Below are 22,712 nucleotides of genomic sequence, written 5' to 3' on the forward strand. Positions count from 1 at the left end.
ATGAACTAAATTGCTTAAATTAATTTAATAATTGTTGGACTATAACATGATTATAAAACTTATTTAAATGCATGATAGAGTTTTTGATTTATTAAAACTGATCTATGCATGCTTTGGATGCTGGTTGTTGAACTATTAAACCATTTCTTGCAATTACATGGTTTGTTTTTTGGATTTAAATTGCCGAAACTTTAATCACTTTTCTACAATGATATAGATATTTGGTTTTGGACTGTAAATCACTTGCTTATTATTTATTTGTTGTAATTTACATGGATATGGAGGATTGTACGTTATGGGACGGTGACATAATAGGTATGGTTTAGCTCAAAACGCTAATTCCTACCTTATGGATTTTAATTGGTGAACAACTTTGCCTGCTCTATCAATTATATGGATTTTATGGATTGTATGCACCAGTATGGGACGGTGGCATACTAGGGACAAACTAATTCAAAATACTCAGTCCTACCTATTTTGGAATAAGGGTACGAATTATAAAAACATAATTCTCCTTATATTTAAGTCTGTGCGGTTGAATAAGCTGAACAACTTATGGGATCTCTTATATAAGTCTCTGCAGTTGAATAAGCTGAACGATTTATTGGATTTCCTATGGATGGATATGAATGGATTTTAAATATATTATTATAGTACCGCGATCTGAGCTTGAGTCTCATAGTCGACAGTTAGGGTGCGTATATGTAATAGGATGCGTAGCTAGCTATGTTGGTTGAGGTATACCCTGTTAGGCTCAGGTAGTTATGCCCACTCAGGTGCGTATTGCATGTTGTATTCTATTCAGGTTGAGACCCTCAGCATAGTTTAGTGAGAGTCATGTACTGTGGATATATATTTATCTATTACGAACTATATAGATATGGTTAAGACATCTAGGATATATCTGTGTATCGGGTCTCTGTTTGGATTGTAGTTAGGATAGAAGTTGTTCGTGGGCCTGACCCACTATTATTTTTCAGGTAATGGACGGTTCCAGGTCTTAGATCTTGTTCGTGCTGAGCAGAGACAGCTTCTCATTCTTCCGACGACATAGGAGCTTCTTCATGATTTAGCAGTGGAGTTCTTTAGTTGATGATTTAAGTGTTGGAGTTTTTAGGGGTCCACCAGATGAATTCCCGAGTTGTATTAGAAATGGAGAATTTGGATGTATCAGAATAATTCTTTATTAATTTAAAATTTTATTTTGAGGTTTTCAGTTTTGGATTTTCATTCTAGTTTCTTTTCAACAGTTTTATTTATTCTAGTTTCCTTAATTGTATTCTGTGTTCGATTATTACTAATTGGTTTGATATCCTCGGGTAATCGGGCGTGTGTAATACCCCGTAATTTTAAAGAGTTTATTTAAATTAATTTTGAATTAATTTTGTGTTAGGTTAATTCTTTAAATGTGTAGATTTATTCACCTTGTAATTATATATGTTAAATTAGTTAATTAATTTTATTTATTTGTGCATGTAATATTGATTTTATGTTCTATATAGTATAATGATTAGTTTTGAAATTTTTTATTGGTTATGTTTTAGATTAATTATTATTATTTAATTAAAGTATTTAATTTGTATTGAATAATAATAATTATAATATTTATAATAATAATAATAATATTTATAATTATAATAGTTTATTAATAATAATTATTATTATTATAATAGTTTATTTATAATAATAATAATAATAATATTTATAATAAATAATAATAGTATTAAATCAATGTAATGATGAAAAAATTAAATCTTAGGATAGGATTTACCTTAGGACATCTTGCTTGACTTGGCTTGCTTGCCTTAAAGCCTTATGGTTGGGAATGTGGTTAATTAAATGCAAAAAATAGATATTTGTAATATTTATATTATATAAATTGTATATAAATTAGCTAGCCTACCTTAGAAGGAAGGAAAGGGAGGTAGAAACAAATTATAAATTTTAGTAAGCCATTATAAAAGTGTGGAAAGAAAGAGAAAGAAAGAAAGGAGCTTGGACCGGTGTAGGAGAAATTTACCCGACTACGCGCAACCGGCGGATTTATTTTAAATCCAAAAAGGCAAGTTATTATCTACTTTTCCCCTTTGAATCCATAAATTATTCATTTAATTTATTTCGGATTTTTAGAGACTAGAAACCATGCTAGGAATTTCAATTAATTATTTTTAGTTTATTAAAATAATGTGTTTTTAATTATTAAAGAGGTTAGATATTTATTTATTAGCCTATGTAATTAAAATATAGCTGAAAATAATTAAATAAGGCTTTAGGGATTTTTCTAGAATTTTTTAGATTTTTCCGGGGCTTTTCTGCAATTTCCGGCGAGCCTCCGGCGAGGTTTCCGGCCACCGGCAGTGAAGAAGATGACCGGAGTGATCCGGTGTGATGCGGTGCATTGTAGGTTAGTGCGCGCGTGCATCCTGGGCCTTAGATGAAGCTGATTGATCCGGTGCATCGCGGTCCATGTTGCCGCGGTACACCCGGATCATTGACCCTTGGATTAGGTGAGATGAGATGATAGATGATCCGGTGTGGCGCGCATGTAGGAAAGCTGATGCAGCCAACCAACTGGAGGACGCCACGTCAGCAGGAAGCCATCAACGCGTACGTGGGAGCGCGTGCGCGCGCGTGGAACTCTCCAGACGCGCGTGGGAGCGCGTGCGCGCGCGCGGCTAATGCCAGACGCGCGTGGAGGCACGTGGGAGAGTGGGGAAGGCTGGGCTGCGCGTGGGGAAGCTTAGGGCGGCGCGTGGGGGCGCGTGAGGGGCCCTGTCAGCTGCTGGAAATTACCAGATTACCCCTAGGGCCTGTTTTGTAAATTCCAAAACCTTAAACTTGGATTTATATGTACTGTGTTGGTATTTACGGGTTTAACGGGCCACGAAATTATTATTTTAATACCCGTTAATTATTCTTATGGCCAATTAATCTTTTCTAAGCATCTATTGGCTCGTTTATGGTACGGATATTAATGTGATTTATTTAATGACATTGTTAAATATAAATAGTGTTAATATCTTATTAAATGGTATCAAACATTACTGTTAAATTAAATAATGCCATATTTTAGTCATATAAATTATCCAATATATATTATGGGATATTTATACTGTTAATCATATATCAACCATGATTATTATGTTGTGTGCATTTCAGGAAATAAATGGACTGTTTAATTATGTCACATTTATATTATATGGATGAGTTGCCATATAGAACCATATGAGCTGGCTAATAAGTTTAGACTCATTTATACCTTATGCATTCGTTGCTATAGACAGATGTGTGGCTGTCGGGGTATGTGGTTTAATAGTATTGGCATGTGTTGCCTAATTGACATACTCAGTTTATTTAGTATTATTATTGGCATGTATTGCCTAATTGTTATGCTCAGTACCTCATTAGTACATTGAGATGTGTTACTACTGTGTAGTCTTTACAGTCTGTGTTGTCAGTACCGTGCACCATGTATAATAGCTGATTTCCCGGGTAGGGAAAGGCGACACTTAACCACCTAGTGTGAGTCTAAGTGATCACCGTCTATTCTGGTTGAGGTCATGTTATACATTGGATAGTTCCCTTAGGATGTATACAGATATAGTACTCATCCGATTCTTAATGATTAATTTATTTGATTCTCTGATTTGGGTCATAGTAGAGAGGACTTGCTCGTGGGGTTGACCCACCATTGTTGTTATTTCAGGATACGGTCAGTACCCGTTCCAAGGTTGAGGTTAGCAGTGAGGGACCACCATCCGAACTCATCTACTCTTACGATCCAGTTCAGGGTAGAAGTTTTATGTATTACTTCAGTTTCAGTTTTTATTTACTTTTGACGTTGAACTCTCAGGGTTATATTTAGGGATCCTTGTTATAGGATTTCCAAGTTGTAATGGAGTACTGTATTAAATAAAGGATGGATGGATGTTGTATTATTTAGTGTTCCTTTCCTGTCTAAATTCTTTTATTATCATCATTTTGTATTCCATGCTTGTATATTGCCAATTGTTTTGATATCCCTCGTTTTTCGTGCATAAGCCTGATCAACTTATGCGTGGAAAATGTGGGGATGTTACAGTTGGTATCAGAGCATTCCAGGTTCAGGAGTCTTAGGGATCTGTGATTACTATACTTCCGCGTTGTGTATTCTGATAATTAGAGCCTAAGTATTAGGGTTCTTTGTATTCTTTTAGTCGGTCCATTATAATATACTGACGTTAGATTTTTCTGAATTTAAAAGAAGGATGTCTCGGCGTGGGACAAGGAATGCGAACCGTCATCGCAGTATTTCCCCAACTCAAAATGAGAATCAGGAATTTTCCCCTCAAGTTGCTGATATTATTGCACGAGCTGTAGCAGCAGGAGTAGCATCTGCTCTACGAAACCAGCAACCTCCTCCGATAGTACCTGTTCCTGAACCAGTGGCGCAGCCAATGTCATGGGACAAAACTCGTCACTCGTTTATCAGAGGGAATCCACCGACATTTGCGGGGTCCACAGATGTCTTGTTAGCATATCAGTGGAAACAGGAGAGCGAGCGTCATCTTCGGATGGTAATCTGTACCGAAGTGCAGAAATAGATGCTAGCTACGTTTATGCTGATAGGCAATGCATTGCAATGGTGGGAGTCTATTACTACTGTCGATGAGAGGACCAGATTGACGTATGCTGAATTTCAGACTCGCTTTGATGATAAGTATTTTCCTATGTCAGTAAGATCAACGATGAAGACTGAATTTCTGGATCTGCAACAGGAGGATATGACTGTGGCTGAGTATGAACAGAAGTTCATTAATTTGTCATTATTTGCACCAAAGGAGGTCAATACGGAAGAAAAGAAGAGAGACCGCTTTGTGAAGGGGTTGATATGGCTGATTAAAGTGGTGATCATAGGTAGTCCTGCATATACTACTTATATCTAGGTGGTTAATGCCGCTTTACAGCACTGCCAGATGAGGAGTGATTACCGGAAGTCTAAGGGAGAGAAGCGGGCTAACCGAGACTACCAGACAGTGGAGAAAGGAAGTAGCAGTGGTACCAAGTCCAATGATCGGGGCAGATTTCAAGGACATCAACCTTGGAAGAAAAACAAAGGAAACCCAGATGTGCAGAGGGATGGAGTCCCTAATCAGGGTAGACAAGGTAGGGTACCTCAGACCGGACAGGAACAGTGGTCGGGAAATCAACAGAAAAGGCAGGCAGGTCCTTTTACGGGACGTTGTTATCACTGTAGAGAGATTGGGCATCCAGCCAAGATGTGTCCCAAAGCTAAGCAGGGACAGTATGGGCAGCCGAGACCTAATCAGCCGTTACCTCTACCGGCCCCACCGATGCCACGTGGGCAAGTTCAGAATTTTCCGGCACTTCCAGCACCACCATTTCCTCCGGGACAACCTCCACAGCAGTTGCATCATGGCAGAGTTTATAACTTCATGCCACATAATGCGCAGGCTCCTCAGGCTATTGAGGGTATGTTTTCTATACATGGTAGAACTGCTTGTATACTGTTTGACACGGGTGCATCACATTATTTTATGTCTAGATCTTTTATTATCTTATCTGGTATGACGACTCAGTTATGTGACCAACCTCTTAATATTTATACACCATTGGGAGTTGGCGCAACTTTACAAGAGTGTAGCGGTGATATCCTTATAGATATGGGCCGGCTTCGATTTCTTGCAAATTTGTTAGTGTTAGATATGCATTCGTATGATGTTATACTTGGGATGGACTGGTTATCTCAGTACCATGCTCAGGTTAACTGTTACGAAAAGTCTATTGTATTTGCTATACCAGGACAGGAGATGTATCTTCTTGTTGTACCACAACCTGATAGAGGGCCTAGCACTTATTTATTCGTTCTTGAGGAGGATTCACAGGAAGCGACTGCGGTATCTCTTGACAGTATTCCGGTAGTACAGGAATTCCAAGACGTATTCCAGGAAATTCCAGGCTTGCCACCGAGTCGAGAGATAGACTTCGTCATTGATTTAGCTCCAGGCACTACGCCTATTGCTAAGGCGCCGTACAGAATGGCACCAGTGGAGATGCGAGAGTTGAAGGATCAAATTCAGCAGTTGCTCAGCCAGGGATTTATTCGCAGGAGTACTTCACCATGGGGAGCACCAGTACTGTTTGTTAAGAAGAAGGATGGATCTCTTCGTCTTTGTATTGATTACAGAGAACTGAACAAGGTCACTATTCGCAACAAGTACCCGTTGCCCAGAATTGATGACCTGTTTGATCAGTTGAAGGGAGCTACTTACTTCTCAAAGATCGATTTGAGGTCTGGCTATCATCAGCTACGAGTCAGAGAACAAGATGTTCCAAAGACAACATTTCTCACAAGGTACGGATCTTATGAGTTTCGTGTTATGCCTTTCGGTTTAACGAACGCTCCAGCTGTCTTTATGGACTTGATGAATAGAGTATTCAGAGAATACTTAGATCAGTTTGTCATTGTTTTCATTGATGATATTCTGGTTTACTCTAAGCCGGAGAAGGACCATGCCAGACATTTACGCACAGTATTGCAGACACTTCGAGAACATCAGTTGTTTGTGAAGTTTGAGAAGTATGAATTTTGGCAGAAAGAGGTCAAATTTCTGGGTCATGTAGTGTCAGAAGAAGGGTTAGCAGTAGATCCAGCCAAGGTTGCGGCCGTTATGGAGTGGGGACAGCCTACCTCATCGACAGAGATTCGCAGTTTTCTGGGATTGGCGGGGTATTATCGCAGGTTCATCCAGGGGTTTTCCAAAATTGCGGGTCCACTTACTCATCTGACTAAGAAAAATGTACCATTTGTATGGGATGATTCTTGTCAGACTGCTTTTGCTGAATTGAAGAGTAAGTTAACTTCTGCACCTGTCTTAGCCACACCTCAGAGTGGAATCGAGTATTTAGTATTTACCGACGTTTCTCTGAAGGGTTTGGGTTGTGTGTTGATGCAAGAAGAGCGACCAGTTTCTTATGGATCTAGGAAGCTTAAGCCTCATGAGCTTAATTACCCGACTCACGATCTAGAGCTCGCAGCAGTGGTTTTTGCCTTGCGTATTTGGAGACATTATCTTTTGGGGGAGACTTTTCGATTGTTTAGCGATCATAAAAGTCTACAGTATTTGTTCACACAGAGGGAACTGAATATGAGACAGCGCAGATGGTTGGAGTTTGTGAAAGACTATCATTTCTCTATTCAGTATCATCCAGGGAAAGCGAATGTTGTAGCAGACGCACTCAGCCGCCGACCCTATGTCAGCCTTTCAGCTTTGTTTGCAACAGAGTGGGATGCTTTGAAGACTGTTGATGAGTTAGCAGACGCTTTTATGGCATGTGTGGTAGTAACTCCTTCTATCATTCATCAGGTCATTCAAGCGCAACTCTCAGATCAACAGTGTGTTGATCGGGTTTCGGAGTTAGCCTCCGGAGATGTTCCTTTTTATTCTATAGGGACTGATGGAGGATTGAGGTACAAGGGACGTTGTGCCTTCAGCTGACAATTTGAGAAATGTTGTGATGAGAGAGACACACACTTCTCAGTTCTCTGTACATCCAGGGGGAGATAAGATGTATCAGGACATGAAACGCCAGTTTTGGTGGGCCGGCATGAAAAGAGATATAGCTATCTTTGTCTCTAAATGTAGCACCTGTCAGATGATTAAGATTGATCATCAGAGACCGCCAGGATCGTTACAGCCACTTCCTATACCAGAGTGGAAATGGGAGAGTATTTCTATGGACTTTATAGAGGGATTACCTACTTCACATCATAATCATAACTCTATTTGGGTCATTGTTGATAGATTGACCAAGTCCGCTCATTTTCTGCCTGTTCGTTCAAACTTTACGTCAGAACAGTATGCTAAGCTGTATATTGCAGAAATGGTGAAACTTCATGGCGTACCATTGTCCATCGTATCAGATAAAGATCCGAAGTTTGTATCAGGATTTTGGAGGAGCTTTCAGCAGGCTTTGGGTACAGAACTTTATCTTAGCACTGCTTATCATCCTCAAACAGATGGACAGACTGAGCGAGTTAATCAGATTTTAGAAGACATGTTGCGGGCATGTGTTCTTGATTTTAAGGGCATTTGGGAGGAATATTTGCCGCTGTCAGAGTTTGCTTATAACAATAGTTATCAGAAAACTATTGGTATGGCACCATTTGAGGCTTTGTATGGTAGACCGTGTAGGTCTCCTGTCTGTTGGCTTGGAGTTGGTGAGAACAGCTTTTTGGGTCCTGAATTTATTAAGGACACGTCAGAAAAGATCGCTATCATTAGGGATCGGATGCGTACAGCCCAAAGCAGACAGAAAAGTTATGCTGACCGTCGAACTCGTGCTTTGGAGTTTAAGGTTGGTGATCAGGTTTTGCTTAAGGTTTCTCCTATGAAGGGAGTAATGCGGTTTGGGTCAAAGGGTAAGTTATCGCCTCGGTTTGTGGGTCCTTTTATGATTACAGATCGGATTGGGGCAGTAGCTTATCGTCTGGCTCTACCAGATAATCTTCATAGGGTACATAATGTTTTTCATGTATCCATGCTGCGAAAATTTCTACGAGACGAAGATCGATATCAACACATTGATGTGGGTGAGATTGAGTTGCAACCCGATGCAACCTATTTGGAACAACCTTACTGTATTCTCGATCGTAGGATTCAGATACTGCGCACGAAGACAATTCCATTAGTACGTGTACAGTGGAGTCATCATAGTGCTACAGAGTCTACTTGGGAACGGGAAGATATTATCCGTGCCAAGTATCCAGAGCTCTTTAATACAGGTATGTAGTGAATTTCGGGGACGAAATTCCTTTATTAGGGGGAGAGAATATAATACCCCGTAATTTTAAAGAGTTTATTTAAATTAATTTTGAATTAATTTTGTATTAGGTTAATTCTTTAAATGTGTAGATTTATTCACCTTGTAATTATATATGTTAAATTAGTTAATTAATTTTATTTATTTGTGCATGTAATATTGATTTTATGTTCTATATAGTATAATGATTAGTTTTGAAATTTTTTATTGGTTATGTTTTAGATTAATTATTATTATTTAATTAAAGTATTTAATTTGTATTGAATAATAATAATTATAATATTTATAATAATAATAATAATATTTATAATTATAATAGTTTATTAATAATAATAATTATTATTATAATAGTTTATTTATAATAATAATAATAATAATATTTATAATAAATAATAATAGTATTAAATCAATGTAATGATGAAAAAATTAAATCTTAGGATAGGATTTACCTTAGGACATCTTGCTTGACTTGGCTTGCTTGCCTTAAAGCCTTATGGTTGGGAATGTGGTTAATTAAATGCAAAAAATAGATATTTGTAATATTTATATTATATAAATTGTATATAAATTAGCTAGCCTACCTTAGAAGGAAGGAAAGGGAGGTAGAAACAAATTATAAATTTTAGTAAGCCATTGTAAAAGTGTGGAAAGGAAGAGAAAGAAAGAAAGGAGCTTGGACCGGTGTAGGAGAAATTTACCCGACTACGCGCAACCGGCGGATTTATTTTAAATCCAAAAAGGCAAGTTATTATCTACTTTTCCCCTTTGAATCCATAAATTATTCATTTAATTTATTTCGGGTTTTTAGAGACTAGAAACCATGCTAGGAATTTCAATTAATTATTTTTAGTTTATTAAAATAATGTGTTTTTAATTATTAAAGAGGTTAGATATTTATTTATTAGCCTATGTAATTAAAATATAGCTGAAAATAATTAAATAAGGCTTTAGGGATTTTTCTAGAATTTTTTAAATTTTTCCGGGGCTTTTCTGCAATTTCCGGCGAGCCTCCGGCGAGGTTTCTGGCCACCGGCAGTGAAGAAGATGACCGGAGTGATCCGGTGTGATGCGGCGCATTGTAGGTTAGTGCGCGCGTGCATCCTGGGCCTTAGATGAAGCTGATTGATCCGGTGCATCGCGGTCCATGTTACCGCGGTACACCCGGATCATTGACCCTTGGATTAGGTGAGATGAGATGATAGATGATCCGGTGTGGCGCGCATGTAGGAAAGCTGATGCAGCCAACCAACCGGAGGATGCCACGTCAGCAGGAAGCCATCAACGCGCGCGTGGGAGCGCGTGCGCGCGCGTGGAACTCTCCAGACACGCGTGAAAGCGCGTGCGCGCGCGTGGCTGATGCCAGACGCGCGTGGAGGCACTTGGGAGAGTGGGGAAGGCTGGGCTGCGCGTGGGGAAGCTTAGGGCTACGCGTGGGGGCGCGTGAAGGGCCCTGTCAGCTGCTGGAAATTACCAGATTACCCCTAGGGCCTGTTTTGTAAATTCCAGAACCTTAAACTTGGATTTTTATGTACTGTGTTGGTATTTACGGGTTTAACGGGCCACGAAATTATTATTTTAATACCCGTTAATTATTCTTATGGCCAATTAATCTTTTCTAAGCATCTATTGGCTCGTTTACGGTACGGATATTAATGTGATTTATTTAATGACATTGTTAAATATAAATAGTGTTAATATCTTATTAAATGGTATCAAACATTACTGTTAAATTAAATAATGCCATATTATAGTCATATAAATTATCCAATATATATTATGGGATATTTATACTGTTAATCATATATCAACCATGATTATTATGTTGTGTGCATTTCAGGAAATAAATGGACTGTTTAATTATGTCACATTTATATTATATGGATGAGTTGCCATATAGAACCATGTGAGCTGGCTAATAAGTTTAGACTCATTTATACCTTATGCATTCGTTGCTATAGACAGATGTGTGGCTGTCGGGGTATGTGGTTTAATAGTATTGGCATGTGTTGCCTAATTGACATACTCAGTTTATTTAGTATTATTATTGGCATGTATTGCCTAATTGTTATGCTCAGTACCTCGTTAGTACATTGAGATGTGTTACTACTGTGTAGTCTTTACAGTCTGTGTTGTCAGTACCATGCACCATGTATAATAGCTGATTTCCCGGGTAGGGAAAGGCGACACTTAACCACCTAGTGTGAGTCTAAGTGATCACCGTCTATTCTGGTTGAGGTCATGTTATACATTGGATAGTTCCCTTAGGATGTATACAGATATAGTACTCATCCGATTCTTAATGATTAATTTATTTGATTCTCTGATTTGGGTCATAGTAGAGAGGACTTGCTCGTGGGGTTGACCCACCATTGTTGTTATTTCAGGATACGGTCAGTACCCGTTCCAAGGTTGAGGTTAGCAGTGAGGGACCACCATCCGAACTCATCTACTCTTACGATCCAGTTCAGGGTAGAAGTTTTATGTATTACTTCAGTTTCAGTTTTTATTTACTTTTGACGTTTAACTCTCAGGGTTATATTTAGGGATCCTTGACATAGGATTTCCAAGTTGTAATGGAGTACTGTATTAAATAAAGGATGGATGGATGTTGTATTATTTAGTATTCCTTTCCTGTCTAAATTCTTTTATTATCATCATTTTGTATTCCATGCTTGTATATTGCCAATTGTTTTGATATTCCTCGTTTTTCGTGTATAAGCCTGATCAACTTATGCGTGGAAAATGTGGGGGTGTTACAGCGTGGGCCTGGCCAACCCACATCCGGAAATCCGGGGGTATCACATTTAGCCTAAAAATGCAATATGTGAACTAAATGGTGTTTGGCCCTTGGCTACACCTCACATATGGCAAATGAATGCTAAAGGATGAATTTCACACAAAATGCACACACCGGTGCAAGAATGACATATTAAAATCCTAATTTTCATACTTTTCTCATTAAAGGCAAAATTCAACATTCATGACTATTCATGGATTTCAAATAAAGTTTAGCCCTTGGCCACAAATTATATACATGGAATGAGTGTCAAAAAGTGTGCTTAAGCACATAATACAAGTTTGGAATCAAATATACACATTTGATAAAATGGCTACAAATGACATTTCATGCTAACACTTGCATGAAATGGAACTTAAAAGTTATAAGTCATCCTAATGAATGATAAGCATCACGAACCAAATCTTCGTACCTAAAACAGCCCCCCAGTAACTTCGGGGTGAGTAAACAAGTTTACTTGTAGAGAATGACCATGCATCGACTCAATTTCTTTAAAGATTTTTACATTGACTTAAAACAATTTAAAAAGGGTCATGCCACCTAATGTCTATGTCAAAGGTTAGACTCAGGGAGCATCCTAAGCTACTCATGCAACTGAATTGAACCACGGCATACAAGTATACATGCTCAAGTATGCAAGTCAATATTAAAACATGATATTCGATATAGAAGCATACATTTACAAGTATACTAATCCATATTAAACAAGTTATGCAATGTCTAAGTATGCATATACAAATATACAATTAACATGGAAAACTCATGAATCAAGTATAGAGGCAAAAGTATACTAAGCTAAATGAATTAGCATAAGACAAGCATACACAACACAAGTATACAAAATGAAATCTGATTACACAAATCAAACATACAATACGTAAGTATACTAAATAGGGTTTAGATATACAACCAAGGATACAAGTTCAAGTATGCTAAATGAGATCTAAATACACAAAACAAGTATACAGTTTTAAGTATACTAAATAAGATCTAATACACAAAGCGAGTATACAGTCTCAAGTATACCAAATAAGATCTAAAATGCAAGATAAGCACAAATTCACAAGTTACAAGTAATCCATGATTAACAACTTGAATTTAAATGCGAAAATCAAATAGTGGAAAGACTAGAATCCTTGGCTGCAGACCAATCGAGTTATTCCGGGTTACTAGCCCACAAGGTACTACCTAGTGCGCACGTGTATAAATTATTCCGGGTAATTACGACCCACAAGGTACTACCTACTGCGCACTTCATATGACTTAGGAAACTCACGAATCCGTACTAGGGCCAAACCCTAGCCATCACATAAACATGATCCTTACAAGCCTCCAAAAATAATAAGTTCAAAACTTATACAAAATCAATAAGTTAAATCAAACTTATATATCTCAAATAATGTCTAGGTTGACTTTACATGCACATACAAGATTGAATCCACACAACCCATGTCCTAGAGTTCAAGTCTACAATGACATTCACAATGTCGAATCTTCAGTGTGCGATTCGTTACACACTATGACAATTTCATTTCAATATTAAAATGCAATCTCATCAAAACGATCCCAAATTCAAATATGTTAAACAACATGGTATGGTCACTACACAAACCAACTCAAAAACTAATTTGGATCATTGACACAACAAAATAGAGTTTAATTGAAACATGTTAATTAAATCTCTAAATTTTCTAAAACAACCACAAATGGCCCTAAATGGATATATACAAGTAAGCAAGCCCAAGTCATTACTATTATCAAGTTAAAACTCAATCAAACTAGTGGAACCATTAATTAGATTTTTAGTTAATTCATTTAATTCAAAATCTCTAAATTTCTAAACTTATCCAAATGCTCTCAATTTAACATAGGTTAGAGAACATGCCAAGGCCTATTTTAATCTCATATTACAAGTTGTTTTTATATTTATTTCAACTATGTGAATTAAACTTTCGTAAAAGATAAATATTAAATAAGTTTTGCAATTCTTATTCAAATACTCCCAATTTAATATATGTTACTCAACATACCAAGGCCTAATTTACTAGCATGCCACAATTTAATTCCAAGGTGTTTACCATCATAAGAATTAAATCTTAAATAAGAAAATAATTAAATGAAAGGTTTCAAAACCTAATCAAATACTCTAGATTTAATATATATGAAAGTACATGGCATGCACATCAAAGATATCAAGTCGAAATTTCAAGGAAATTAATAGTTCACTTGGAGCAAATTAATTAATCAAATTAATTAATTATTACTAGATTTTAAAACATCCCCGATTACTTTCAATTTCACATATGTTGAAGAGTGCATTAAAGCCTAACATAATATGCTAAAACATATTGATTTCAAGCTAGATAAGGCCACATGAATTAATCTTTCACTTAAGATAAATATTAAATAAAAACTTCATTACTTGTCCAAAAGTTCTCAATTTAATATATGTCAATGATCATGTCAAAGGGTAATATTCTATCATGCCACATATTTAAACCAAGTTATAAGCAACCGGGAAAATCAAATCTCATACAAGAAAATAATTAAATAAAATCTCTAGATTTGATATAAAAGCAAGTAAACAAGTTGTATAAGCATCACAAGTATGCAATATAACAAGAAAATAAATTATAACACCCCCTACCTCAATTTGAGATGAAAATCAAAGGCCCACCGAAATAAAAGTGCTCTGAATCCGACGATACCGAAGGCTTTTGTCGGGGACAACACGATGAACAAGAATCCCCAAGAAGCCTCATGAAAATCACAACTTGACTTCAAACCCGAACTCAAAATTTGGCCAAAAATGGGTTCTAATAAGGGTGAAAGGTACGCGTCGTCAAGACAAACACAAAACGCAAATGCACTATGACTTTATAACAAAGGGAATGAGATTTAAATGAGAGGAGAGGGTGGCAGCCCCCCTTGGGCTGCCATGGTAGATTTAGGTCGTGCATGAAGGGAGGAGAAAGTGAAAAATGAAATGTCTCACCCCCCTTTTATAGGAAAACCCTAAAAGTGCCCCGAACAGGCCCCGCCTGGTCCGGAAAAGTGAAATTTGAGCAAACGCGCTCAAACGGCAAAACTCCATGAACAAAAAAGATTCAAAATGAGAAAATATAAACAACAGAAGAAACGGCGTAAAAAACTGAGTCTTGAACAGAGAGATATGCCCCGAACAAGTTCGGCGGCAATTAGGGCTAGAAACTCTGAAACTGGAGAAAAACGACCAGAAGAAAATTCTAAGAGTACACGACTCAACGAAATGTGAAAATGAATCCCGTACGAGAATCCAGGCTTAAAATGAGGTATTTTTGCAACAACTTTCATTAATTGTACAATGGTCCCTCCAAAAAGTGAAAACTGCACTAATGGCCCAGAATCAAAATATCTTCCAAAAATATTTTCTTAAAAACCCTTGAAATAAAATATCTTCAAAATATATTTACGAAAAACACCCCAAGAAATGAAAGAGATTTTGAAGAACTGTGCATCCATGCCCCTATGGACATTGGGAGTAACCAGAGTACTTTCTTGCAAAAGTAAAGATACGCATTTCATGGAAACCACTTAGAATGAAGACACGTGAAGTCAAAAACCAACTCCGAGCATGAAAAGTGAGGTTGTGCCAAAAACTGACAAGCGGAGAAAATACATAATAGGGAAAATGATGAAATAGGGAAAAGGACAAAAAGTGAATAGTGTCCGAAAAGTGAAAATGTGGAAATGACTCGGTCGTCAAAGGAAGTTGTCAATCCATACGAAAGAGTCTTGGAAACCAATTCCAAGCACTTAAGATGACACTAAGCGACGAGAAAAAGAACTTAGAAAGGAAAATTAAACGGAAAAAATTTATCCGTAAAATTTTAGAAAAAAAGAGAGGGAGTCAAATGACTGGGTCATTACATTTTCAAATGGGCTTTATTATGTATAATTGTAATGGACTCACACAAGAACTTATAAATGGCTAATAAACGAGCCTTATATGAGCCTTGTTCACGAGCTTAAACGAGCCTTATATAAGCCTTGTTCACGAGCTTAAACGAGCCTTGTTCATGAGCTCATACGAGCTGAGCCTAACATTGTTTGGGCTTGGCTCGTTTACTAAATGAGCCTAGAAATTGGGCTCGAGCTCGGCTCGTTTGCTTAAAAAATGAGCCCGAGCCGAGCCCAAGCTGTTCAACTCGGTTCATTTACAGCTCTAATGATAATAATCATTCTATTGTTTGGTTAAAGTAATTTAAAATTTAGAATGGAATAAATTTCAAATTGAGTTCTCCAAAATATCCCTTTTAGTAACAAATAAATTAAATTAATAAAATGAAATTTTTTAAAAATAAATGGAAGCAGTAGCGGTAGTGGATGGTGGTGAAGATGGTGGTGGAGGTGGAAAGCGGCAGTGGTGTAGGTGGTGGTATTAAAAGGTGGTGGCGGTGACGGTGGAAGGCGGTGACGGTGGTGGTGGTGGAAGGCGGTGGCGGCGGCGGTAGCGAAAGGCAATGACGATGATGGTAGAAGGTGGTGGCGACAGCGGTGGTGGTGGTGGTGAAAGGTGGTGGCAGTGAAAGACGGTGATGGTGGTGGTGGTGGAAGGCGGTAGCGGCGGTGGTGGAAGGTGGTGGCAGCGGCGGTGATGGTGATGAAAGGCAATGACTGTGGTAGTAGTGGTGGAAGAAGGTGGTGGTGAAAGGCGGCGACGATGGTGGAAGGCAGTGAAAGGCTGCTGAGGTGGTATAAGATAGTGGGGCTAGAGAAAGGTGGCGGTCGTGGCAGTGGTGGAAGGTAATGGTAGTGAAAGGCGATGGCGGCAGAGGTGGTGGAAGGTGGTGGCTGTGGTGAAAGGCGGTGGTAATGGTGGAAGGTAGAAGGTGGAAGGTGGTGGCGGTGGCGAAAGGCGGTGGCAGTGGTTGCGGCAAAGAAAGGCGGCGTCGATGATGAAAGGCGGTGGCGGTGGCGATAGTGGAAAGCGGTGGGCAGTGGTTAAATTTGATGACAATGGTGGTGGTGGAAGAAGGCAGTGGTGGTGGTGAAAGTTAGTGGTGGTGATGGTGAAAGGTGGAGGTGGTTGTGGTAGATGGTAGTGATGGTTTTTGGACTTGGAACATGAGGGTTTTTTGGGAAGTTGATTTTTTTAAAAAAATTACTTGGGAATGGAATAGTTATTCCATAGGTTTAGTTGTGAAATAGATTTTCATTCTAATGGAATGACCATTCTCACTTTAAATTGTATACAAAACAAATGAATGGTTAGAATGGGCATTCCATTCCATTTCACTTCTACATACCAAACGCAACATAAGGCTTTGTTTGGTTAGATGGAAACAGCTAGAAAAGAAAGGAAAGAGAAAATTTTTAATTTTTTTTAAAGTTTGGATAGATAAAAAGAGAAATCTAATGAAAAATTTAGTTTCCCGAATTGAGTATTTTTCCTCAAAAATTTTTCTACAAAACACATGCGAAAATTTTATATTCAGGTGAAAGAAGCGTTTATTTATTTGAATTTCCTATTTTACCCAATAACTTAATCCTGGAATGTTGTCTCCAAAACAACTTCTATTCTAAGGTAAGTTTGTAAGACAAATTATACAATTATATATATAGAATATCAATGGTAATTTAGGTAAAATTGTTCAAAATAGATTATGCTTCTAAATAGAATTTTTTTTTTTAATAGTCTGTTCTATGGTAAAATTCTAACTACTCATAATCCCGTTTGGATATATATATATATATTAGGAAAAAGCACGTGCGATGCCCGTGTTGAATGTTTTGTAGATAATATGATAGAGTTTTATAGAACATAAAACAGTCAATTTGTGGTAGATTTTATAAAAATTATTTTATTTTTTTTTAAATATATTATAGTCTAATTATATTTTCTTTTATTAAAAAAACTCATAAAAATAGATAAATATGTAATATGTGTTAGAATTTTATAGAAACTCTTTTAAAAATTCTTTTTATATCAAATAATAAATATTTTTTTATATTAATAATTCTTGTCTAATTAGATTTTAATAAATAAATAAATAGGTAATTTGTGTTAGAATTTTATAGAAACTCTTTTAAAACCTCTTTTTACATCAATTAATAAATAATTTTTTATATTAACAATACTTGCCTAATTAGATTTACTTTTATTAAAAAACTCAAAATAAATAGATAAATAGGTAATTTGTATTAGAGTTTTTATAGAAAATCTTAAAATATATCTTTGTCTAATGTATTATAATTTTTTTGAAAATAAAATAAGTAATTTGTGGTAGAGTTTTTCTAGTCTAATTAGATTTTCTTTTATTAAAAAACTTATAATAAATAAATAAATAAATAGGTAATTTGTGTTAGAATTTAACAGAAACTCTTTTAAAAACTCCTTTTATATCAATTAATAAATATTTTAAAATTTTAATAATTCTTGTGAAATTAGATTAGCTTTTATTTATTAAAAAAAACTCATAATAAAAGGTAGTTTGTGATAGAGTTTTAGAAAAATTATTTTATTTTTTATATCAATTAAAAAATATTTTTTATATTAATAATTCTTGTCTAATTAGAATTTCTTTTATTAAAAAACTTATAATAAATAAATAAATAGGTAATTTGTGTTAAAGTTTAATATAAACTCTTTTAAAAATTCTTTTTATATCAATTAATAAATATTTTTATTTTAATAACTCTTGTCGAGTTAGATTTACTTTTATTAAAAAAAATTTATAATAAGTAGATAAATTGGTAATTTGTTTTAGAGCTTTTTATAGAAACTCTTTTGAAGCTCTTTTTATACCAATTAATAAATAATTTTTTATATTAGTAATACTTGTCTAATTAGATTTCCTTTTATTAAAAAAAACTCACAATAAATAGATAAATAGGTAATTTGTGTTAGAGTTTTATATAAACTCTTTATTATGTAGATTTTAGTGTTTATATATATATTTTTATATAAATAAATAAATACTGAAACTCTTTGCACATCTAATAATAGTATAGATAAAAACTCTTTTTAATAAATACTGAAACTCTTTGGCAGAGCTTCTGTATTTTACTCTGTAATTCTAGATTTCTAAAATTCTCAATTTATGTACATCTTCCTCCATGCCTCTATTTATAGGTTTCTTGAATTAATAAGATTATGATATGTATTCTTTTTTGATAATGACATAATCATAACTGGGCGGGCCGGTTATATTGTGATAATTATCCATAAAAATTAACTATTCTTTTTATATTGAACTAAAAATAAGAGTTTTATATAGAATGTGATTGATATTACTAGGTAATTTTTCAATTAATAAATATTTTTTATTTTAATAACTTTTGTCTAATTAGATTTATTTTTATTAAAAAAACTCATAATAAATAGATAAATAGGTAATTTGTGTTAGAGTTTTATAGAAACTCTTTTAAAATATCTTTTTATATCAATTAATAAATAATTTTTAATATTAATAATACTTGTCTAATTAGATTTCCTTTTATTAAAAAAACTCATAATAAATAGATTAATAGTTAATTTGTGTTAGAGTTTTATAGAAACTCTTTAAATATATCTTTGTCTAGTGTGATAGAGTTTTATTGAAAATAAAATAGATAATTTGTAATAGAGTTTTATAGAAATTATTTTATTTTCTTTAAATATATCATTGTCTAATTAGAGTTAATTTTATTAAAAAACTCATAATAAAAACTAATTTGTGGTATAGTTTTAGAAAAATTATTTTGTTTTATATATCAATTAATAAATATTTTTTATATTAATAAATATTGTCTAATTAGATTTTCTTTTATTAAAAAATTCATAATAATAAATAGATAAATAGGTTAATTTAAATTTTATTATTTAAATTTTAGTTTTTTAAATATTTTTTTTATATAAATAAATAAATACTTGAATACTGAAATTCTTTGCACATCTAATAATAGTATAGATAAAAACTCTTTTTATATCAATTAATAAATATTTTTTTTATAAATAAATAAATACTGCAATTGTTTGGGAGAGATCCTATATTTTACTATAAAATTCTGGATTTCTAGAATTTTCAATTTCTATACCCCTTCCTTCTTCCTCCTTGCCTCTATTTATAGGCTTCTTGGATTAGTAGGATGATGACATGTATCCTTTTCTGATAATTACATAATCATAACTAGGCCGGGTCAATTATATTGTGATAATTATTCATAAAAAATAACTATTCTTTTTATATTGAACTAAAAATAAAAGTTTTATATAAAATGTGATTGATTTTATTAGATAATTTTTAAAATTTTATAGAAACTATTTTTACAAAAACTATTTTTATATTAATTAATAAATATTATTTTATATAAATAAATAAATACTGAAACACGTTGCATTATTTTCTTAAGTATTTTTTAATTAATAAATATTTTTATTTTAATAATTCTTGTCTAATTAGATTTACTTTTATTATAAAACTCATAATAAATAGATAAATAAGTCATTTGCTTAAGAGTTTTATAAAAACTCTTTTAAAACCTCTTTTTATACCAATTAATAAATAATTTTTTATATTTATAATGGTTGTCTAATTAGAGTTTCTTTTATTAAAAAACTCATAATAAATAGATAAATAAGTAATTTGTGTTAGAGTTTTATAGAAACTCTTTAAATATATCTTTGTCAAGTGTGATAGAGTTTTATTGAAAATAAAATAGATAATTTGTGATAGAGTTTTATAGAAATTATTTTATTTTCTTTAAATATATTCTTGTCTAATTAGATTTAATTTTATTAAGAAACTCATAAAAAAAAGCTAATTTGTGGTTGAGTTTTAGAAAAATTATTTTATTTTATATATCAATTAATACATATTTTTTATATTAGTAATTCTTGTCTAATTAGATTTTCTTTTATTAAAAAATTCATAATAATAAATAGATAAATAGATTAATTTAAATTTTATCATGTAGATTTTAGTGTTTTAAATATATTTTTTTATATAAATAAATAAATACATAAATACTGAAACTCTTTGCACATCTAATAATAGTATAGATAAAAACTCTTTTTATATTAATTAATAAAAATTATATATATATAAATAAATAAATACTTAAATACTGAAACTCTTTGGCTGAATTTCTGTATTTTACTCTGAAATTCTAGATTTCTAGAATTCTCAATTTTTGTACCCCTTCCTCCTTCCTCCATGCCTCTATTTATAGGCTTCTTGGATTAATAATAATTACATAATCATAACTGGGCGGGGCCGGTTATATTGTGATAATTATCCATAAAAAATAACTATTCTTTTTATATTTAACTAAAAATTAGAGTTTTATATAGAATATGATTGATTTTATTAGGTAATTTTTAGAATTTTATAGAAACTATTTTTACAAAAACTATTTTTGTATCAATTAATAAATATTTTTTATATAAATAAATACTGAAATACTGAAACACTTGGCATGATTTTATTAGGTAATTTTCAATTAATAAATATTTTTGATTTTAATAATTCTTGTCTAATTAGATTACTTTTATTAAAAAAACTCATAATAAATAGATAAATAGGCAATTTGTACTTAAATACTGAAACTCTTTATACATCTAATAATAGTATAGATAAAAACTCTTTTTATATCAATTAATAAATATTTTTTTATATATAAATAAATAAATACTGAAATACTGAAACTCTTTGGCAGAGATTTGGATTTCTAGAATTTTCAATTTTTGTACACCTTCCTCATTCCTCCATGCCTCTATTTATTGGCTTCTTGGATTAATAGGATGATGACATGTTTCATTTTTTGATAATTACATAATCATGACCGGGCCGGACTGGTTATATTGTGATAATTATCCATAAAAAATAACTATTCTTTTTATATTGAACTAAAAATTAGAGTTTTATATAGCATTGGTTGATTTTATTAGGTAATTTTTACACTTTTATACAAAATATTTTTACAAAAACTATTTTTATATCAATTAATAAATATTTTTTTATATAAATAAATAAATATTGAAATACTGAAACACTTTGCATGATTTTATTAGGTAATTTTTAATTAATAAATATTTTTGATTTTAATAATTCTTGTCTAATTAGATTTATTTTTATTAAAAAAACTCATAATAAATAGATAAATAGGTAATTTGTGTTACAGTTTTATAGAAATTCTTTTAAAACCTCTTTTTATATCAATTAATAAATAATTTTTTATATTAACAACACTTGTCTAATTAGATTTCCTTTTATTAAAAAACTCATAATAAATAGATAAATAGTTAATTTGTATTAGAGTTTTATAGAAACTCTTTAAATATATTTTTGTTTAGTGTTATATAGTTTTATTAAAAATAAAATAGATAACTTGTGATAGAGTTTTATAGAAATTATTTTATTTTCTTTAAATATATTCTGTCTAATTAGATTTAATTTTACTAAGAAACTCATAATAAAACTAATTTATGGTAGAGTTTTAGAAAAATTATTTTGTTTTATATATCAATTAATAAATATTTTTATATTAATAATTCTTGTCTAATTAAATTTTCTTTTATTAAAAAATTCATAATAATAAATAGATAAATAGGTTAATTTATGAACCATTGGTCAAGCACAATTGATTATAGATTGAAATTTTATTTTATTAGGTAATTTTGAGTTTTATAGAATTTATATCGTGGGATATAATAATTAATGAGAGCTCTTTATTGTAAATTAAACTCTTTTTATATTTTGTTAATGTTAATTAATTTGAATTTTATTAGATAATTTTGAGTTTTATAGAATTTATATCCATTAATAAATAAATACTGAAACTTTTGCACAAAGGCCGAGAAGTAGTACTACACTTGATCTTAGTCAAAAGACTAAGAAATGTTAGTCAAAAGGCCTACTCAAAAAAATTTAATACTACACTTGATCTTAGCCAAAAGGCCGAGAAAGTGTGATTATTATTTCTTTAGCTCTATAGTTTTATAAGAGGCTTTCATGTAATCCTTTTTACTTAAAACCAATGTGGGACTTTATAATTTGAATTAAACTATTTTTATATTTTGTTTATTTGAATTTATTTTAATTTTATTAGGTAATTTTGAGTTATAGAATTT

General features: G+C 33.0%; 1 pseudogene; it reads right to left on the reverse strand.

Moving 5' to 3' along the window:
- Positions 1-22,411: 22,411 nt before the first annotated feature.
- LOC132267710 (U2 spliceosomal RNA) lies at positions 22,412-22,551 on the reverse strand (annotated as a pseudogene).
- Positions 22,552-22,712: the final 161 nt, after the last annotated feature.

This window comes from Cornus florida, unplaced genomic scaffold, assembly GCF_030987335.1.
Source record: "Cornus florida cultivar Cherokee Brave unplaced genomic scaffold, ASM3098733v1 CherokeeBrave_3.0.0_Hap2_Chr07, whole genome shotgun sequence".
NCBI classification, from domain to species: domain Eukaryota; kingdom Viridiplantae; phylum Streptophyta; class Magnoliopsida; order Cornales; family Cornaceae; genus Cornus; species Cornus florida.